At 43.6% G+C, this 20058-nt stretch overlaps 11 non-coding genes and 2 pseudogenes across 11 annotated transcripts; all 13 read left to right on the top strand.

Annotated features, from left to right (window-relative positions):
- Positions 1 to 4708: 4708 nt before the first annotated feature.
- Positions 4709 to 4896, top strand: LOC141211667 (U2 spliceosomal RNA). The gene has a single exon (XR_012281623.1). It is a non-coding gene; the product is annotated as a U2 spliceosomal RNA (small nuclear RNA).
- A 1115-nt stretch (positions 4897 to 6011) lies between these two features.
- On the top strand, positions 6012 to 6202 carry LOC141211514 (U2 spliceosomal RNA). Its single transcript, XR_012281487.1, has one exon. It is a non-coding gene; the product is annotated as a U2 spliceosomal RNA (small nuclear RNA).
- Positions 6203 to 7317: 1115 nt separating this feature from the next.
- On the top strand, positions 7318 to 7508 carry LOC141211933 (U2 spliceosomal RNA). The gene has a single exon (XR_012281755.1). It is a non-coding gene; the product is annotated as a U2 spliceosomal RNA (small nuclear RNA).
- Positions 7509 to 8623: 1115 nt separating this feature from the next.
- LOC141211932 (U2 spliceosomal RNA) lies at positions 8624 to 8814 on the top strand. The gene has a single exon (XR_012281754.1). It is a non-coding gene; the product is annotated as a U2 spliceosomal RNA (small nuclear RNA).
- Positions 8815 to 9929: 1115 nt separating this feature from the next.
- Positions 9930 to 10120, top strand: LOC141211931 (U2 spliceosomal RNA). Its single transcript, XR_012281753.1, has one exon. It is a non-coding gene; the product is annotated as a U2 spliceosomal RNA (small nuclear RNA).
- A 1115-nt stretch (positions 10121 to 11235) lies between these two features.
- Positions 11236 to 11426, top strand: LOC141211930 (U2 spliceosomal RNA). Its single transcript, XR_012281752.1, has one exon. It is a non-coding gene; the product is annotated as a U2 spliceosomal RNA (small nuclear RNA).
- Positions 11427 to 12535: 1109 nt separating this feature from the next.
- Positions 12536 to 12726, top strand: LOC141211929 (U2 spliceosomal RNA). The gene has a single exon (XR_012281751.1). It is a non-coding gene; the product is annotated as a U2 spliceosomal RNA (small nuclear RNA).
- A 1115-nt stretch (positions 12727 to 13841) lies between these two features.
- LOC141211500 (U2 spliceosomal RNA) lies at positions 13842 to 14032 on the top strand. The gene has a single exon (XR_012281473.1). It is a non-coding gene; the product is annotated as a U2 spliceosomal RNA (small nuclear RNA).
- A 1115-nt stretch (positions 14033 to 15147) lies between these two features.
- Positions 15148 to 15338, top strand: LOC141211928 (U2 spliceosomal RNA). The gene has a single exon (XR_012281750.1). It is a non-coding gene; the product is annotated as a U2 spliceosomal RNA (small nuclear RNA).
- A 1109-nt stretch (positions 15339 to 16447) lies between these two features.
- Positions 16448 to 16539, top strand: LOC141211872 (U2 spliceosomal RNA; annotated as a pseudogene).
- A 791-nt stretch (positions 16540 to 17330) lies between these two features.
- Positions 17331 to 17514, top strand: LOC141211717 (U2 spliceosomal RNA). Its single transcript, XR_012281658.1, has one exon. It is a non-coding gene; the product is annotated as a U2 spliceosomal RNA (small nuclear RNA).
- Positions 17515 to 18629: 1115 nt separating this feature from the next.
- Positions 18630 to 18721, top strand: LOC141211901 (U2 spliceosomal RNA; annotated as a pseudogene).
- Positions 18722 to 19517: 796 nt separating this feature from the next.
- On the top strand, positions 19518 to 19709 carry LOC141211790 (U2 spliceosomal RNA). The gene has a single exon (XR_012281707.1). It is a non-coding gene; the product is annotated as a U2 spliceosomal RNA (small nuclear RNA).
- The last annotated feature ends 349 nt before the right edge of the window (positions 19710 to 20058 follow it).

Genomic DNA, 20058 nt, shown 5'->3' with positions numbered 1-20058 from the left:
CTGGTTATTGTAAAAATATTTTCGCCCTTTGTTTCTGCTCCAGAAGTAATGTCATTTCTAGCAATTTATTTTAAAAGTGTTAAATGTATTGGGAAGATATTAAACGAATATAACATATGGACATCTAAGTGGAAATTCCTTGTGAAGTGTACAAGAGATCCAAATACACCAGGTGGTATACGGCTCCCCCCTGCCCGTTTCAAAATTGGGCAAACAAATGGGGATTTCTTCTTTTCTGGGATGCCAGTATATTGCAGAAATTGTGGGCGCTATGGTCATTCAAAAGAAAACTGTCATGTATCATGTAGAAATTGTGCTAGTGAAGAACATGAGACAAAAGAATGCCCTAAGGAAAAGAAATGCAGTTTTTGCCAGACTCCAGGTCACTTTTATTTTTCTTGCCCTCACAGATTTCGGGAAGATGAGCAAAAGGGGAAGTCCAAGACGTCCGACCAAGGACCAAAAGATCAGACCACCCCTCAGGAGGAGGAACAACAACCTGGAGCCTCTGGAGACAATAAGGGAGTACCAAATAGTGAAGTGTCTCCAGAGTCTATGACAGGTAAAATACCAAATCCCAAAACCTGGCTGCAGGACCTGCGGGAGTCCAAAAGGAGGGCTGAGAAGGAGCAGAAGGGCACTACTGGTAAGGTCAAAAGGGACCGGCAAAAGGCCGACACAGAAGCCCATGCCCAGTCTGGGTCTCCTAGTGCTGAGGGCGCTGAGTGGATAAAGGTGGGTCCTAAGAAAAAGAAAAAGGGTGGTTCGGAGGAGGCAGCAGGAGGTGAACAGATGGACACTTCTCCAGAAGGGGACGTGGACGCTGGACCCTCAGGGGTTTCGGTCTCCGCTGCTACAGGTGGGGACCGGGATCTTGCTGCCTCTGAAGAGTCAGAGGCTCTGCCTTGTGCGCAACCTCCTCCTATAGGACGACCTTCTACAGGTCAAACAGGGGCGGCGGAACCCCTCGGGGACCCACCTGATGAGGAAATGCATGGCCAGCCAATGGAGACCCAGCGGGTTCTGCCAGCCAGCCCTCCGAGCTATGCCAGTGTAGCGTCGGGTTTATATAAATGTGGTAATCTTTCCTCTTCCACGGAGACTCTCGTGACGATACTATCAGATGAGGAGGGAGGCGCAAGCCCAGTGGTCTGATCAGGTTCATCGGACAGGTAAATCTGTTGCTCTTAGTTACCTAATTAAAATTTCTACATTTTCTAATGATGGCTGAACTCAAAGGTATTTCCCTCAACGTGAGAGGCATAAAATCTAACACGAGAAGAACTGCTCTTTTTAATTTTTTTACGTGTTTTACTGCATCTGTATTTTTTCTGCAAGAATGTAATATCCCACATGAAATGTCATATCAAAAATATAAAGATGAGTGGAAGTGTGGGCCATCTGTCTGGTCCGGATCGAATGCTGCAGGATCAGCGGGTGTAGCCATACTTTTTAAAGGGAACGTTTTAATTGATTTTATTCAGGAAATTTTACCAGGTCGTATTTTATTAGTGAAAGCTTTTATTGATGGTATTAGATGGCAGTTTTTAAATTTTTATGGATCCCCAGAGAAAAATGAAAGAGCCGAAATGCTTGATCTTTTACCATTATTTATTAATAACTCTGAACCTTTTATCTTAGCAGGGGATTTTAATTGTGTTTTAAAAGGTGAAAACCGGCGCTCCAGCTCTGTAAGCAGGAACTACGATAAAACCTCAGGTATGCTACATGATATAGTCAAAGATGCTAAATTGATAGACATATATAAAGAGTGTCATAATGACAGCACAGAGGACGCCGGTTTCACTTGGAGCAATGCTAATTGTAGCTCTAGGATTGATTTTATTTTTGGTTCAGATAAAACAATACCTGCCAAATGTGAAGTTTTAACTAATATATTTTCAGACCATAAACTTTTATCCTTTACCATAAAAGTAAATGACAACAAAAAATGTGGTAAGAAAAGCTGGAAAATGAACGTATCCCTTTTAACCGACCCGCAGATTTTATCAGATTTTATTGAGTTTTATAGGAAATGTAGAAAAGGGAAAAAAACAAATGAGACTATGAGTGTATGGTGGGATAGAATGAAAGTAAAAATAAAAGACTTTTTTATTAAAAAGAGTATATGTAGAGCCAAAGAAAAATATGAAGAATATAGAATTTTAAATACCCGCCTACAAACATTATTTAAGCTCAGAGACAATGGGATAGATGTACAAGTTGATATTTCAAACTTAAAAGAAGAGATTTCAAAATGGCTAGAACAAAAAGGAAAAGAGATAATTTTTCGTTCTAGAGTACAACATATAGAAGAAAATGAAAAGTGTTCCAGATATTTTTTTAGGAAAAATAAAAAAGAAAAAGTGATAATTGACCATATAGATGGTGAGAATAATCTAAAAAATATGCTGGGTAAAGTTGAGGTTTTTTTTTCTAATCTTTTTAATGGAAAAAATATAGATAATAAATTAATGGATGATTCGCTGCAAGGACTAACAGCTGTTTTAGATCCCGCATCCCAAGAGTTTTTATCCCAAGTTTTAACGGAACAAGAAGTGTTAAAAACTATTAAAAGTTTTAAAACTGGAAAGGTCCCTGGTCCTGATGGCATCCCAATAGAATTTTATGTATGTTTTTATGATATTTTAAAAGATGATTTGTTTTATTTGTTTACTGAGGTTTTTAATAATAAGGTTTTATTAAATTCCTGGAAGAAAGGTGAAGTCTCCCTCCTATACAAAAAAGGCGATAAATCAAAATTAGAAAACTGGAGACCAATAACACTTTTAAATTGTGACTATAAAATAATGGCTAAAATTTGTGCAAATCGTCTAAAAGAAGTCATCAGCAAAGTTATTCATTCTAATCAAGTGTGTGGGGTGCCGGGGCGCAGTATATGGGACAATCTGAATTTAGTGAAAGACTGTATTGAGGATGTGAAAGACAGAAAGGGGAAAATGGCGATTTTATCTATTGATTTTGAAAAAGCATTTGACCGTGTCTCACACTTTTATCTTTTTAAAGTTTTAGAGAAAATGGGCATACCAGAAGGGTTTTTACTATCGCTTAAAGCATTTTACAAGGATTGTACAAGTAAGATTTTAGTGAATGGTTTTAAGACACAAGAGGTATTTTTACGGTCAGGGGTGAAACAGGGATGCCCTCTGTCCCCCCTACTGTTTATCTGTGCACTGGAACCAATGTTATGTGCAATACGCCAAAATAAACAGATATGCGGTGTCCCTCTGCCTGGAAGCGGTGGTTTGGAGGCCAAGGTTGTAGGCTACATGGATGACGTGGCGGTCTTGTGTACAGATGCACCATCACTTACGGCCACTCTCCATCAAGTGCAATCCTTTTGTCTAGCTTCTGGTTTTAAAATCAATTTTAATAAGTGTAACATTTTAAGTGTTGGGGGGATGATTTTACGTGATGTACCAATTAATGTCTCCGAATCCATTTCCATTTTAGGTATATCATTCACTGAAAATAATGATGGTTATAATAGTTGGGAAACAGTTACACAGAAAGTAAATACGAAAATATGTATGTGGAACATGAGGAGACTTACAATGGAGGGTAAAGTATTGGTTTTAAAGATGGTGATTTTACCTCTTTTATTGTATCTTAGCATGGTTTTCCCCCCGCCTGTTAATGTTTTAAAAAAGATAACCAAAACCTGTTTTACCTTCTTTTGGAACTCAAAAATGGAAAAGCTGAAAAGAGAAATCGTGATGAAATCAAAAGTAAAAGGTGGTAAAGATTTTCCAGATTTTAATAGGTTTCTTTTAATCCATCTGTTCGTTTACTGTTTTAATGCCCTTTTTAAGAATCACTATTGGTCCTTTTTTATGCGTTTTAATACAGGATTTTTTATGAGAAAGTTTGGATGGTATGAAGTTAATATATCTGTGCCCCATGCTTTTAATTTGTCGACGCATTATGAGATTTTAAGGAAAATAGTGTCCGATTTTAATTTAGGGACTAAAAAAATAGAGGAATTAAGAAATAGTAAGAAACTAATTAAAGAAATACGTAAAAGTGAGGAAATATGTAATGTTGACAGATATGATGATGACAAATCTATGTCTATCTGGAAAATGATTAACGTTTTTTATCTTTTTAATGAACAGAGAGATCTGGCTTGGAGTTGCATGCACCGCTGTCTTCCTTGCCGGGCATTCCAATACAGAAGAGGATTTGTGAGGTCTGCCATCTGCCCAAGAGCCGGATGCCAAGACGAGGAAACGGTGGAACATCTATTATGGACATGTAATTTTGCAAAGGATTTCTGGAGAAGACTGCTCCCCCTACTGGAAAGGGTGGCAGACCTCAAGGACTTTACATATAAAACTGTGCTATACGGACTTATGGAATGCCCCACAATGGACCAGTACACAATGGCTTGGAAGACAGTGAACTGCGCCAAGTCATCTCTCTGGAAAGCGCGCAACATTGCTATTTTTAAACAAGATGTTTTATCAGTGAATGATGTTTTAAGTTTATGTTTATGTGAAATGTATACTTATTATTTAATTGACAAAAAGAAGAATGTACATATTTCCAAAAAATGGCTTGTTGACCAATGGAACCTAATTATTTAAAATCTTTGTATTTTTTTGTTTTGTAAATTTCATTTGTCTTTTAACGTTTGGTATTTGTGTAATTATGCTTGTAATTTGTTAAAGTTTTAATAAACGGTTTTATCCCTCTGCAGGGGATAGCCAAATTAAAAAAAAATCTGTTCTTATCAGTTTAATATCTGATACGTCCCCTATCTGGGGACCATATATTAAATGGATTTTTAGAATAGGGAGATGGAAAAAGAGCTTGCTCTGTCCACTCCACGCATTGACCTGGTATTGCAGTATCTCCAGGACCGGTGCACCCCTTCTTTAATGCAGTTTCTAAAATCAGAAAGAATTGAATTCAATGTTTTTTGTTCATTTTGCTTGTTTGTCGGATTTTGGGATGGACTCTTTGGCTTTGCTTTTCTTCTCCTCATTGGATTTTTCATGTTCAAAGTTGCAGAAGCCAGATTACAAGCTCATTTTGGTTCAACTTCAGCAACTGTGCATTGCATTGCCATGTAATGTGATGCAATGCTATCTTTCTAGCTCTCCCTTTTTACTTCCTTTTGGATAAACAGACATATTAGGCAAGCATTTTGGAGCTTTCACCTAAATAACTACAGGTGGTGAGATAAGCTGCACAATATAATTGACCTTTCAGTATATTGTTGCACACACACCATCTATTTAGCAAATGCCCTTGTTATCAACAGCAGCCTTTTAAACTCACCTGAGCTAACAGGTATGTGCGCTGGTTACTCTGCTGCGCTTAAAATTTCTTTTTTGGTTTGCTACAATGCCTTTTCTGAAACGTTGTCTCCCTCTGCTGGAACACTGACTTCTTTCATTTAATGCCTGCAGACTATAAAAGAGAACCCAACCCAAAAAGTTTGGTTGATTAGTCTGTGGCATTCTGTTAAACTGTTGCTTATGGCGGTCTCTGTGAGCTTCTCAGCGACATTCAGCCAGCCAGGTATCCTGCCTGCAGTAGATGGAATGTGGCAATGGAACGCTGGCTGCGCGTGTCATAATAGGCTCTGAGCCTTTATATACCTGTGCACAGCAGCAGCCACCTTCAGTCTGCTGCTGGACAGCCAGCAGCAGCAGCAGCAGGAGAGGTATGTAATCAGGAGCCCTCCTGCTAAGGGTAGACAGCTGCTCGTTCCACCCCACCCCCCGCCTTAATTGGTTCTCCTCCCTTCCAACGGTGTTGAGGCGGGTGGGAACAGCAGGGGGTGAAGGTGCTGTGTTTAAAGAGGTGGAGTTATGCAGATCTAAAACGCGTGGATTGCAGCAGCAGCAAGCCGAAAAGTGCAGGCATGTAAGGGATCTAGAGGTTGACAACATGTCTTCTTAACGGGAGTCCAGAAGCTCATCTCCACAAATGAACTTTTCAGGATCCTTGGGTGGCTCCGTAGTTTGAAACCAATTCTGGTTATCGCTTCTCGGCCTTTTGGTTAAGATCAAGTGTAGTATCTGTTCTTATCAGTTTAATATCTGATACGTCCCCTATCTGGGGACCATATATTAAATGGATTTTTAGAACAGGGAGATGGAAAAAGAGCTTGCTCTGTCCACTCCACGCATTGACCTGGTATTGCAGTATCTCCAGGACCGGTGCACCCCTTCTTTAATGCAGTTTCTAAAATCAGAAAGAATTGAATTCAATGTTTTTTGTTCATTTTGCTTGTTTGTCGGATTTTGGGATGGACTCTTTGGCTTTGCTTTTCTTCTCCTCATTGGATTTTTCATGTTCAAAGTTGCAGAAGCCAGATTACAAGCTCATTTTGGTTCAACTTCAGCAACTGTGCATTGCATTGCCATGTAATGTGATGCAATGCTATCTTTCTAGCTCTCCCTTTTTACTTCCTTTTGGATAAACAGACATATTAGGCAAGCATTTTGGAGCTTTCACCTAAATAACTACAGGTGGTGAGATAAGCTGCACAATATAATTGACCTTTCAGTATATTGTTGCACACACACCATCTATTTAGCAAATGCCCTTGTTATCAACAGCAGCCTTTTAAACTCACCTGAGCTAACAGGTATGTGCGCTGGTTACTCTGCTGCGCTTAAAATTTCTTTTTTGGTTTGCTACAATGCCTTTTCTGAAACGTTGTCTCCCTCTGCTGGAACACTGACTTCTTTCATTTAATGCCTGCAGACTATAAAAGAGAACCCAACCCAAAAAGTTTGGTTGATTAGTCTGTGGCATTCTGTTAAACTGTTGCTTATGGCGGTCTCTGTGAGCTTCTCAGCGACATTCAGCCAGCCAGGTATCCTGCCTGCAGTAGATGGAATGTGGCAATGGAACGCTGGCTGCGCGTGTCATAATAGGCTCTGAGCCTTTATATACCTGTGCACAGCAGCAGCCACCTTCAGTCTGCTGCTGGACAGCCAGCAGCAGCAGCAGCAGGAGAGGTATGTAATCAGGAGCCCTCCTGCTAAGGGTAGACAGCTGCTCGTTCCACCCCACCCCCCGCCTTAATTGGTTCTCCTCCCTTCCAACGGTGTTGAGGCGGGTGGGAACAGCAGGGGGTGAAGGTGCTGTGTTTAAAGAGGTGGAGTTATGCAGATCTAAAACGCGTGGATTGCAGCAGCAGCAAGCCGAAAAGTGCAGGCATGTAAGGGATCTAGAGGTTGACAACATGTCTTCTTAACGGGAGTACAGGAGCTCATCTCCACAAATGGACTTTTCAGGATCCTTGGGTGGCTCCGTAGTTTGAAACCAATTCTGGTTATCGCTTCTCGGCCTTTTGGCTAAGATCAAGTGTAGTATCTGTTCTTATCAGTTTAATATCTGATACGTCCCCTATCTGGGGACCATATATTAAATGGATTTTTAGAACAGGGAGATGGAAAAAGAGCTTGCTCTGTCCACTCCACGCATTGACCTGGTATTGCAGTATCTCCAGGACCGGTGCACCCCTTCTTTAATGCAGTTTCTAAAATCAGAAAGAATTGAATTCAATGTTTTTTGTTCATTTTGCTTGTTTGTCGGATTTTGGGATTGACTCTTTGGCTTTGCTTTTCTTCTCCTCATTGGATTTTTCATGTTCAAAGTTGCAGAAGCCAGATTACAAGCTCATTTTGGTTCAACTTCAGCAACTGTGCATTGCATTGCCATGTAATGTGATGCAATGCTATCTTTCTAGCTCTCCCTTTTTACTTCCTTTTGGATAAACAGACATATTAGGCAAGCATTTTGGAGCTTTCACCTAAATAACTACAGGTGGTGAGATAAGCTGCACAATATAATTGACCTTTCAGTATATTGTTGCACACACACCATCTATTTAGCAAATGCCCTTGTTATCAACAGCAGCCTTTTAAACTCACCTGAGCTAACAGGTATGTGCGCTGGTTACTCTGCTGCGCTTAAAATTTCTTTTTTGGTTTGCTACAATGCCTTTTCTGAAACGTTGTCTCCCTATGCTGGAACACTGACTTCTTTCATTTAATGCCTGCAGACTATAAAAGAGAACCCAACCCAAAAAGTTTGGTTGATTAGTCTGTGGCATTCTGTTAAACTGTTGCTTATGGCGGTCTCTGTGAGCTTCTCAGCGACATTCAGCCAGCCAGGTATCCTGCCTGCAGTAGATGGAATGTGGCAATGGAACGCTGGCTGCGCGTGTCATAATAGGCTCTGAGCCTTTATATACCTGTGCACAGCAGCAGCCACCTTCAGTCTGCTGCTGGACAGCCAGCAGCAGCAGCAGCAGGAGAGGTATGTAATCAGGAGCCCTCCTGCTAAGGGTAGACAGCTGCTCGTTCCACCCCACCCCCCGCCTTAATTGGTTCTCCTCCCTTCCAACGGTGTTGAGGCGGGTGGGAACAGCAGGGGGTGAAGGTGCTGTGTTTAAAGAGGTGGAGTTATGCAGATCTAAAACGCGTGGATTGCAGCAGCAGCAAGCCGAAAAGTGCAGGCATGTAAGGGATCTAGAGGTTGACAACATGTCTTCTTAACGGGAGTCCAGGAGCTCATCTCCACAAATGGACTTTTCAGGATCCTTGGGTGGCTCCGTAGTTTGAAACCAATTCTGGTTATCGCTTCTCGGCCTTTTGGCTAAGATCAAGTGTAGTATCTGTTCTTATCAGTTTAATATCTGATACGTCCCCTATCTGGGGACCATATATTAAATGGATTTTTAGAACAGGGAGATGGAAAAAGAGCTTGCTCTGTCCACTCCACGCATTGACCTGGTATTGCAGTATCTCCAGGACCGGTGCACCCCTTCTTTAATGCAGTTTCTAAAATCAGAAAGAATTGAATTCAATGTTTTTTGTTCATTTTGCTTGTTTGTCGGATTTTGGGATGGACTCTTTGGCTTTGCTTTTCTTCTCCTCATTGGATTTTTCATGTTCAAAGTTGCAGAAGCCAGATTACAAGCTCATTTTGGTTCAACTTCAGCAACTGTGCATTGCATTGCCATGTAATGTGATGCAATGCTATCTTTCTAGCTCTCCCTTTTTACTTCCTTTTGGATAAACAGACATATTAGGCAAGCATTTTGGAGCTTTCACCTAAATAACTACAGGTGGTGAGATAAGCTGCACAATATAATTGACCTTTCAGTATATTGTTGCACACACACCATCTATTTAGCAAATGCCCTTGTTATCAACAGCAGCCTTTTAAACTCACCTGAGCTAACAGGTATGTGCGCTGGTTACTCTGCTGCGCTTAAAATTTCTTTTTTGGTTTGCTACAATGCCTTTTCTGAAACGTTGTCTCCCTCTGCTGGAACACTGACTTCTTTCATTTAATGCCTGCAGACTATAAAAGAGAACCCAACCCAAAAAGTTTGGTTGATTAGTCTGTGGCATTCTGTTAAACTGTTGCTTATGGCGGTCTCTGTGAGCTTCTCAGCGACATTCAGCCAGCCAGGTATCCTGCCTGCAGTAGATGGAATGTGGCAATGGAACGCTGGCTGCGCGTGTCATAATAGGCTCTGAGCCTTTATATACCTGTGCACAGCAGCAGCCACCTTCAGTCTGCTGCTGGACAGCCAGCAGCAGCAGCAGCAGGAGAGGTATGTAATCAGGAGCCCTCCTGCTAAGGGTAGACAGCTGCTCGTTCCACCCCACCCCCCGCCTTAATTGGTTCTCCTCCCTTCCAACGGTGTTGAGGCGGGTGGGAACAGCAGGGGGTGAAGGTGCTGTGTTTAAAGAGGTGGAGTTATGCAGATCTAAAACGCGTGGATTGCAGCAGCAGCAAGCCGAAAAGTGCAGGCATGTAAGGGATCTAGAGGTTGACAACATGTCTTCTTAACGGGAGTCCAGGAGCTCATCTCCACAAATGGACTTTTCAGGATCCTTGGGTGGCTCCGTAGTTTGAAACCAATTCTGGTTATCGCTTCTCGGCCTTTTGGCTAAGATCAAGTGTAGTATCTGTTCTTATCAGTTTAATATCTGATACGTCCCCTATCTGGGGACCATATATTAAATGGATTTTTAGAACAGGGAGATGGAAAAAGAGCTTGCTCTGTCCACTCCACGCATTGACCTGGTATTGCAGTATCTCCAGGACCGGTGCACCCCTTCTTTAATGCAGTTTCTAAAATCAGAAAGAATTGAATTCAATGTTTTTTGTTCATTTTGCTTGTTTGTCGGATTTTGGGATGGACTCTTTGGCTTTGCTTTTCTTCTCCTCATTGGATTTTTCATGTTCAAAGTTGCAGAAGCCAGATTACAAGCTCATTTTGGTTCAACTTCAGCAACTGTGCATTGCATTGCCATGTAATGTGATGCAATGCTATCTTTCTAGCTCTCCCTTTTTACTTCCTTTTGGATAAACAGACATATTAGGCAAGCATTTTGGAGCTTTCACCTAAATAACTACAGGTGGTGAGATAAGCTGCACAATATAATTGACCTTTCAGTATATTGTTGCACACACACCATCTATTTAGCAAATGCCCTTGTTATCAACAGCAGCCTTTTAAACTCACCTGAGCTAACAGGTATGTGCGCTGGTTACTCTGCTGCGCTTAAAATTTCTTTTTTGGTTTGCTACAATGCCTTTTCTGAAACGTTGTCTCCCTCTGCTGGAACACTGACTTCTTTCATTTAATGCCTGCAGACTATAAAAGAGAACCCAACCCAAAAAGTTTGGTTGATTAGTCTGTGGCATTCTGTTAAACTGTTGCTTATGGCGGTCTCTGTGAGCTTCTCAGCGACATTCAGCCAGCCAGGTATCCTGCCTGCAGTAGATGGAATGTGGCAATGGAACGCTGGCTGCGCGTGTCATAATAGGCTCTGAGCCTTTATATACCTGTGCACAGCAGCAGCCACCTTCAGTCTGCTGCTGGACAGCCAGCAGCAGCAGCAGCAGGAGAGGTATGTAATCAGGAGCCCTCCTGCTAAGGGTAGACAGCTGCTCGTTCCACCCCACCCCCCGCCTTAATTGGTTCTCCTCCCTTCCAACGGTGTTGAGGCGGGTGGGAACAGCAGGGGGTGAAGGTGCTGTGTTTAAAGAGGTGGAGTTATGCAGATCTAAAACGCGTGGATTGCAGCAGCAGCAAGCCGAAAAGTGCAGGCATGTAAGGGATCTAGAGGTTGACAACATGTCTTCTTAACGGGAGTCCAGGAGCTCATCTCCACAAATGGACTTTTCAGGATCCTTGGGTGGCTCCGTAGTTTGAAACCAATTCTGGTTATCGCTTCTCGGCCTTTTGGCTAAGATCAAGTGTAGTATCTGTTCTTATCAGTTTAATATCTGATACGTCCCCTATCTGGGGACCATATATTAAATGGATTTTTAGAACAGGGAGATGGAAAAAGAGCTTGCTCTGTCCACTCCACGCATTGACCTGGTATTGCAGTATCTCCAGGACCGGTGCACCCCTTCTTTAATGCAGTTTCTAAAATCAGAAAGAATTGAATTCAATGTTTTTTGTTCATTTTGCTTGTTTGTCGGATTTTGGGATGGACTCTTTGGCTTTGCTTTTCTTCTCCTCATTGGATTTTTCATGTTCAAAGTTGCAGAAGCCAGATTACAAGCTCATTTTGGTTCAACTTCAGCAACTGTGCATTGCATTGCCATGTAATGTGATGCAATGCTATCTTTCTAGCTCTCCCTTTTTACTTCCTTTTGGATAAACAGACATATTAGGCAAGCATTTTGGAGCTTTCACCTAAATAACTACAGGTGGTGAGATAAGCTGCACAATATAATTGACCTTTCAGTATATTGTTGCACACACACCATCTATTTAGCAAATGCCCTTGTTATCAACAGCAGCCTTTTAAACTCACCTGAGCTAACAGGTATGTGCGCTGGTTACTCTGCTGCGCTTAAAATTTCTTTTTTGGTTTGCTACAATGCCTTTTCTGAAACGTTGTCTCCCTCTGCTGGAACACTGACTTCTTTCATTTAATGCCTGCAGACTATAAAAGAGAACCCAACCCAAAAAGTTTGGTTGATTAGTCTGTGGCATTCTGTTAAACTGTTGCTTATGGCGGTCTCTGTGAGCTTCTCAGCGACATTCAGCCAGCCAGGTATCCTGCCTGCAGTAGATGGAATGTGGCAATGGAACGCTGGCTGCGCGTGTCATAATAGGCTCTGAGCCTTTATATACCTGTGCACAGCAGCAGCCACCTTCAGTCTGCTGCTGGACAGCCAGCAGCAGCAGGAGAGGTATGTAATCAGGAGCCCTCCTGCTAAGGGTAGACAGCTGCTCGTTCCACCCCACCCCCCGCCTTAATTGGTTCTCCTCCCTTCCAACGGTGTTGAGGCGGGTGCGAACAGCAGGGGGTGAAGGTGCTGTGTTTAAAGAGGTGGAGTTATGCAGATCTAAAACGCGTGGATTGCAGCAGCAGCAAGCCGAAAAGTGCAGGCATGTAAGGGATCTAGAGGTTGACAACATGTCTTCTTAACGGGAGTCCAGGAGCTCATCTCCACAAATGGACTTTTCAGGATCCTTGGGTGGCTCCGTAGTTTGAAACCAATTCTGGTTATCGCTTCTCGGCCTTTTGGCTAAGATCAAGTGTAGTATCTGTTCTTATCAGTTTAATATCTGATACGTCCCCTATCTGGGGACCATATATTAAATGGATTTTTAGAACAGGGAGATGGAAAAAGAGCTTGCTCTGTCCACTCCACGCATTGACCTGGTATTGCAGTATCTCCAGGACCGGTGCACCCCTTCTTTAATGCAGTTTCTAAAATCAGAAAGAATTGAATTCAATGTTTTTTGTTCATTTTGCTTGTTTGTCGGATTTTGGGATGGACTCTTTGGCTTTGCTTTTCTTCTCCTCATTGGATTTTTCATGTTCAAAGTTGCAGAAGCCAGATTACAAGCTCATTTTGGTTCAACTTCAGCAACTGTGCATTGCATTGCCATGTAATGTGATGCAATGCTATCTTTCTAGCTCTCCCTTTTTACTTCCTTTTGGATAAACAGACATATTAGGCAAGCATTTTGGAGCTTTCACCTAAATAACTACAGGTGGTGAGATAAGCTGCACAATATAATTGACCTTTCAGTATATTGTTGCACACACACCATCTATTTAGCAAATGCCCTTGTTATCAACAGCAGCCTTTTAAACTCACCTGAGCTAACAGGTATGTGCGCTGGTTACTCTGCTGCGCTTAAAATTTCTTTTTTGGTTTGCTACAATGCCTTTTCTGAAACGTTGTCTCCTTCTGCTGGAACACTGACTTCTTTCATTTAATGCCTGCAGACTATAAAAGAGAACCCAACCCAAAAAGTTTGGTTGATTAGTCTGTGGCATTCTGTTAAACTGTTGCTTATGGCGGTCTCTGTGAGCTTCTCAGCGACATTCAGCCAGCCAGGTATCCTGCCTGCAGTAGATGGAATGTGGCAATGGAACGCTGGCTGCGCGTGTCATAATAGGCTCTGAGCCTTTATATACCTGTGCACAGCAGCAGCCACCTTCAGTCTGCTGCTGGACAGCCAGCAGCAGCAGCAGCAGGAGAGGTATGTAATCAGGAGCCCTCCTGCTAAGGGTAGACAGTTGCTCGTTCCACCCCACCCCCCGCCTTAATTGGTTCTCCTCCCTTCCAACGGTGTTGAGGCGGGTGGGAACAGCAGGGGGTGAAGGTGCTGTGTTTAAAGAGGTGGAGTTATGCAGATCTAAAACGCGTGGATTGCAGCAGCAGCAAGCCGAAAAGTGCAGGCATGTAAGGGATCTAGAGGTTGACAACATGTCTTCTTAACGGGAGTCCAGGAGCTCATCTCCACAAATGGACTTTTCAGGATCCTTGGGTGGCTCCGTAGTTTGAAACCAATTCTGGTTATCGCTTCTCGGCCTTTTGGCTAAGATCAATTGTAGTATCTGTTCTTATCAGTTTAATATCTGATACGTCCCCTATCTGGGGACCATATATTAAATGGATTTTTAGAACAGGGAGATGGAAAAAGAGCTTGCTCTGTCCACTCCACGCATTGACCTGGTATTGCAGTATCTCCAGGACCGGTGCACCCCTTCTTTAATGCAGTTTCTAAAATCAGAAAGAATTGAATTCAATGTTTTTTGTTCATTTTGCTTGTTTGTCGGATTTTGGGATGGACTCTTTGGCTTTGCTTTTCTTCTCCTCATTGGATTTTTCATGTTCAAAGTTGCAGAAGCCAGATTAGAAGCTCATTTTGGTTCAACTTCAGCAACTGTGCATTGCATTGCCATGTAATGTGATGCAATGCTATCTTTCTAGCTCTCCCTTTTTACTTCCTTTTGGATAAACAGACATATTAGGCAAGCATTTTGGAGCTTTCACCTAAATAACTACAGGTGGTGAGATAAGCTGCACAATATAATTGACCTTTCAGTATATTGTTGCACACACACCATCTATTTAGCAAATGCCCTTGTTATCAACAGCAGCCTTTTAAACTCACCTGAGCTAACAGGTATGTGCGCTGGTTACTCTGCTGCGCTTAAAATTTCTTTTTTGGTTTGCTACAATGCCTTTTCTGAAACGTTGTCTCCCTCTGCTGGAACACTGACTTCTTTCATTTAATGCCTGCAGACTATAAAAGAGAACCCAACCCAAAAAGTTTGCTTGATTAGTCTGTGGCATTCTGTTAAACTGTTGCTTATGGCGGTCTCTGTGAGCTTCTCAGCGACATTCAGCCAGCCAGGTATCCTGCCTGCAGTAGATGGAATGTGGCAATGGAACGCTGGCTGCGCGTGTCATAATAGGCTCTGAGCCTTTATATACCTGTGCACAGCAGCAGCCACCTTCAGTCTGCTGCTGGACAGCCAGCAGCAGCAGCAGCAGGAGAGGTATGTAATCAGGAGCCCTCCTGCTAAGGGTAGACAGCTGCTCGTTCCACCCCACCCCCCGCCTTAATTGGTTCTCCTCCCTTCCAACGGTGTTGAGGCGGGTGGGAACAGCAGGGGGTGAAGGTGCTGTGTTTAAAGAGGTGGAGTTATGCAGATCTAAAACGCGTGGATTGCAGCAGCAGCAAGCCGAAAAGTGCAGGCATGTAAGGGATCTAGAGGTTGACAACATGTCTTCTTAACGGGAGTCCAGGAGCTCATCTCCACAAATGGACTTTTCAGGATCCTTGGGTGGCTCCGTAGTTTGAAACCAATTCTGGTTATCGCTTCTCGGCCTTTTGGCTAAGATCAAGTGTAGTATCTGTTCTTATCAGTTTAATATCTGATACGTCCCCTATCTGGGGACCATATATTAAATGGATTTTTAGAACAGGGAGATGGAAAAAGAGCTTGCTCTGTCCACTCCACGCATTGACCTGGTATTGCAGTATCTCCAGGACCGGTGCACCCCTTCTTTAATGCAGTTTCTAAAATCAGAAAGAATTGAATTCAATGTTTTTTGTTCATTTTGCTTCTTTGTCGGATTTTGGGATGGACTCTTTGGCTTTGCTTTTCTTCTCCTCATTGGATTTTTCATGTTCAAAGTTGCAGAAGCCAGATTACAAGCTCATTTTGGTTCAACTTCAGCAACTGTGCATTGCATTGCCATGTAGTGTGATGCAATGCTATCTTTCTAGCTCTCCCTTTTTACTTCCTTTTGGATAAACAGACATATTAGGCAAGCATTTTGGAGCTTTCACCTAAATAACTACAGGTGGTGAGATAAGCTGCACAATATAATTGACCTTTCAGTATATTGTTGCACACACACCATCTATTTAGCAAATGCCCTTGTTATCAACAGCAGCCTTTTAAACTCACCTGAGCTAACAGGTATGTGCGCTGGTTACTCTGCTGCGCTTAAAATTTCTTTTTTGGTTTGCTACAATGCCTTTTCTGAAACGTTGTCTCCTTCTGCTGGAACACTGACTTCTTTCATTTAATGCCTGCAGACTATAAAAGAGAACCCAACCCAAAAAGTTTGGTTGATTAGTCTGTGGCATTCTGTTAAACTGTTGCTTATGGCGGTCTCTGTGAGCTTCTCAGCGACATTCAGCCAGCCAGGTATCCTGCCTGCAGTAGATGGAATGTGGCAATGGAACGCTGGCTGCGCGTGTCATAATAGGCTCTGAGCCTTTATATACCTGTGCACAGCAGCAGCCACCTTCAGTCTGCTGCTGGACAGCCAGCAGCAGCAGGAGAGGTATGTAATCAGGAGCCCTCCTGCTAAGGGTAGACAGCTGCTCGTTCCACCCCACCCCCCGCCTTAATTGGTTCTCCTCCCTTCCAACGGTGTTGAGGCGGGTGGGAACAGCAGGGGGTGAAGGTGCTGTGTTTAAAGAGGTGGAGTTATGCAGATCTAAAACGCGTGGATTGCAGCAGCAGCAAGCCGAAAAGTGCAGGCATGTAAGGGATCTAGAGGTTGACAACATGTCTTCTTAACGGGAGTCCAGGAGCTCATCTCCACAAATGGACTTTTCAGGATCCTTGGGTGGCTCCGTAGTTTGAAACCAATTCTGGTTATCGCTTCTCGGCCTTTTGGCTAAGATCAAGTGTAGTATCTTTCGAAAAGGCGGTTTTGGATGTTGGCCGCCCTAGTAGATTGATACATTATGCACACTGGGGTTTAGGCGCTTGTTAGTACGCCAGGTGGCTAATATAGTCATCTGGTGGAAAGCATGGCCTCCCAGGATCGACGCCATTGGGCCGGGGAAGATCGAAAGCCCGAAGTGTGAAGTGCCCCAGGAGTGGTGACCCTGGGGTGCCTTAACTCACTGGGATTGGGAACCCCACTTGAGTTTATGGCACATTTGCACTAGCACTTCAATATTTCTTTCTTCACACACACCCTTATTCCGGGCCTTCTGGCCTTAGGATGGGGAATTTTTCAATTCCCGGTCGAAGGTCCGGGCAGTATTATACTGTGAAACCTTCACTATTTATTTAATTTTTTTGTCACTGTGTGTCCACTTTTTCACGTGTGTCCACGTCCTTACTAGGATTTTGTCGGGATGCGGTTCCCTTACGGGTTCCTCTCTTGGCAGGTCTAGGGGGGGAGTGTGTGGCCATCAGGTTCCGCTCCCCCCTGAACCCCCCTGGCTCTCCTCTTTCGGGAGGAGAGCGTTGTTGGCTCCCCTCTTCCGGGAGGGGAGCACAGTCTTTGGCTCCAGTGCCTTGCTCGGGTGAGAACTCGGGCAGGTGCTGGGGGTAAGATTGGGTCGCCTCTGGCTTTGGCTGGAGGTGGCTATTTGTCCCTGTTCCTCGCTGTGGCCTTCTGGCTCGGAGGGACGGGGAATGGTTTGGGGGACCCTTCTCCTTTTGGAGAGGGTTTCAAGAAGACCAGCATCCTAGTGCACTTTTTTTGTGGCACTTGTCACTTTTTTTAAGCGCACTCGGGTTTTGTACACGAATTCGGGCTTTCGAAAAAAAAAAAAAATCTGTTCTTATCAGTTTAATATCTGATACGTCCCCTATCTGGGGACCATATATTAAATGGATTTTTAGAACAGGGAGATGGAAAAAGAGCTTGCTCTGTCCACTCCACGCATTGACCTGGTATTGCAGTATCTCCAGGACCGGTGCACCCCTTCTTTAATGCAGTTTCTAAAATCAGAAAGAATTGAATTCAATGTTTTTTGTTCATTTTGCTTGTTTGTCGGATTTTGGGATGGACTCTTTGGCTTTGCTTTTCTTCTCCTCATTGGATTTTTCATGTTCAAAGTTGCAGAAGCCAGATTACAAGCTCATTTTGGTTCAACTTCAGCAACTGTGCATTGCATTGCCATGTAATGTGATGCAATGCTATCTTTCTAGCTCTCCCTTTTTACTTCCTTTTGGATAAACAGACATATTAGGCAAGCATTTTGGAGCTTTCACCTAAATAACTACAGGTGGTGAGATAAGCTGCACAATATAATTGACCTTTCAGTATATTGTTGCACACACACCATCTATTTAGCAAATGCCCTTGTTATCAACAGCAGCCTTTTAAACTCACCTGAGCTAACAGGTATGTGCGCTGGTTACTCTGCTGCGCTTAAAATTTCTTTTTTGGTTTGCTACAATGCCTTTTCTGAAACGGTGTCTCCCTCTGCTGGAACACTGACTTCTTTCATTTAATGCCTGCAGACTATAAAAGAGAACCCAACCCAAAAAGTTTGGTTGATTAGTCTGTGGCATTCTGTTAAACTGTTGCTTATGGCGGTCTCTGTGAGCTTCTCAGCGACATTCAGCCAGCCAGGTATCCTGCCTGCAGTAGATGGAATGTGGCAATGGAACGCTGGCTGCGCGTGTCATAATAGGCTCTGAGCCTTTATATACCTGTGCACAGCAGCAGCCACCTTCAGTCTGCTGCTGGACAGCCAGCAGCAGCAGCAGCAGGAGAGGTATGTAATCAGGAGCCCTCCTGCTAAGGGTAGACAGCTGCTCGTTCCACCCCACCCCCCGCCTTAATTGGTTCTCCTCCCTTCCAATGGTGTTGAGGCGGGTGGGAACAGCAGGGGGTGAAGGTGCTGTGTTTAAAGAGGTGGAGTTATGCAGATCTAAAACGCGTGGATTGCAGCAGCAGCAAGCCGAAAAGTGCAGGCATGTAAGGGATCTAGAGGTTGACAACATGTCTTCTTAACGGGAGTCCAGGAGCTCATCTCCACAAATGGACTTTTCAGGATCCTTGGGTGGCTCCGTAGTTTGAAACCAATTCTGGTTATTGCTTCTCGGCCTTTTGGCTAAGATCAAGTGTAGTATCTTTCGAAAAGGCGGTTTTGGATGTTTGCCGCCCTAGTAGATTGATACATTATGCACACTGGGGTTTAGGCGCTTGTTAGTACGCCAGGTGGCTAATATAGTCATCTGGTGGAAAGCATGGCCCCCCAGGATCGACGCCATTGAGCCGGGGAAGATCGAAAGCCCGAAGTGTGAAGTGCCCCAGGAGTGGTGACCCTGGGGTGCCTTAACTCACTGGGATTGGGAACCCCACTTGAGTTTATGGCACATTTGCACTAGCACTTCAATATTTCTTTCTTCACACACACCCTTATTCCGGGCCTTCTGGCCTTAGGATGGGGAATTTTTCAATTCCCGGTCGAAGGTCCGGGCAGTATTATACTGTGAAACCTTCACTATTTATTTAATTTCTTTGTCACTGTGTGTCCACTTATTCACGTGTGTCACGTCCTGCTAGGATTTTGTCGGGATGCGGTTCCCTTACGGGTTCCTCTCTTGGCAGGTCTAGGGGGGGAGTGTGTGGCCATCAGGTTCCGCTCCCCCCTGAACCCCCCTGGCTCTCCTCTTTCGGGAGGAGAGCGTTGTTGGCTCCCCTCTTCCGGGAGGGGAGCACAGTCTTTGGCTCCCAGTGCCTTGCTCGGGTGAGAACTCGGGCAGGTGCTGGGGGTAAGATTGGGTCGCCTCTGGCTCCGGCTGGAGGTGGCTATTTGTCCCTGTTCCTCGCTGTGGCCTTCTGGCTCGGAGGGACGGGGAATGGTTTGGGGGACCCTTCTCCTTTTGGAGAGGGTTTCAAGAAGACCAGCATCCTAGTGCACTTTTTTTGTGGCACTTGTCACTTTTTTAAGCGCACTCGGGTTTTGTACACGAATTCGGGCTTTCGAAAAAAAAAAGAAAGAAAAAAAAAAAAAATCTGTTCTTATCAGTTTAATATCTGATACGTCCCCTATCTGGGGACCATATATTAAATGGATTTTTAGAACAGGGAGATGGAAAAAGAGCTTGCTCTGTCCACTCCACGCATTGACCTGGTATTGCAGTATCTCCAGGACCGGTGCACCCTTTCTTTAATGCAGTTTCTAAAATCAGAAAGAATTGAATTCAATGTTTTTTGTTCATTTTGCTTGTTTGTCGGATTTTGGGATGGACTCTTTGGCTTTGCTTTTCTTCTCCTCATTGGATTTTTCATGTTCAAAGTTGCAGAAGCCAGATTACAAGCTCATTTTGGTTCAACTTCAGCAACTGTGCATTGCATTGCCATGTAATGTGATGCAATGCTTTCTTTCTAGCTCTCCCTTTTTACTTCCTTTTGGATAAACAGACATATTAGGCAAGCATTTTGGAGCTTTCACCTAAATAACTACAGGTGGTGAGATAAGCTGCACAATATAATTGACCTTTCAGTATATTGTTG

Source organism: Phyllobates terribilis, unplaced genomic scaffold (assembly GCF_046119375.1).
Source record: "Phyllobates terribilis strain yellow unplaced genomic scaffold, ASM4611937v1 Scaffold_170__1_contigs__length_4071412, whole genome shotgun sequence".
NCBI classification, from domain to species: Eukaryota; Metazoa; Chordata; class Amphibia; order Anura; family Dendrobatidae; genus Phyllobates; species Phyllobates terribilis.
Note: the sequence above shows the minus strand (reverse complement) of the source record. Positions and strands in the feature narration are given on the sequence as shown.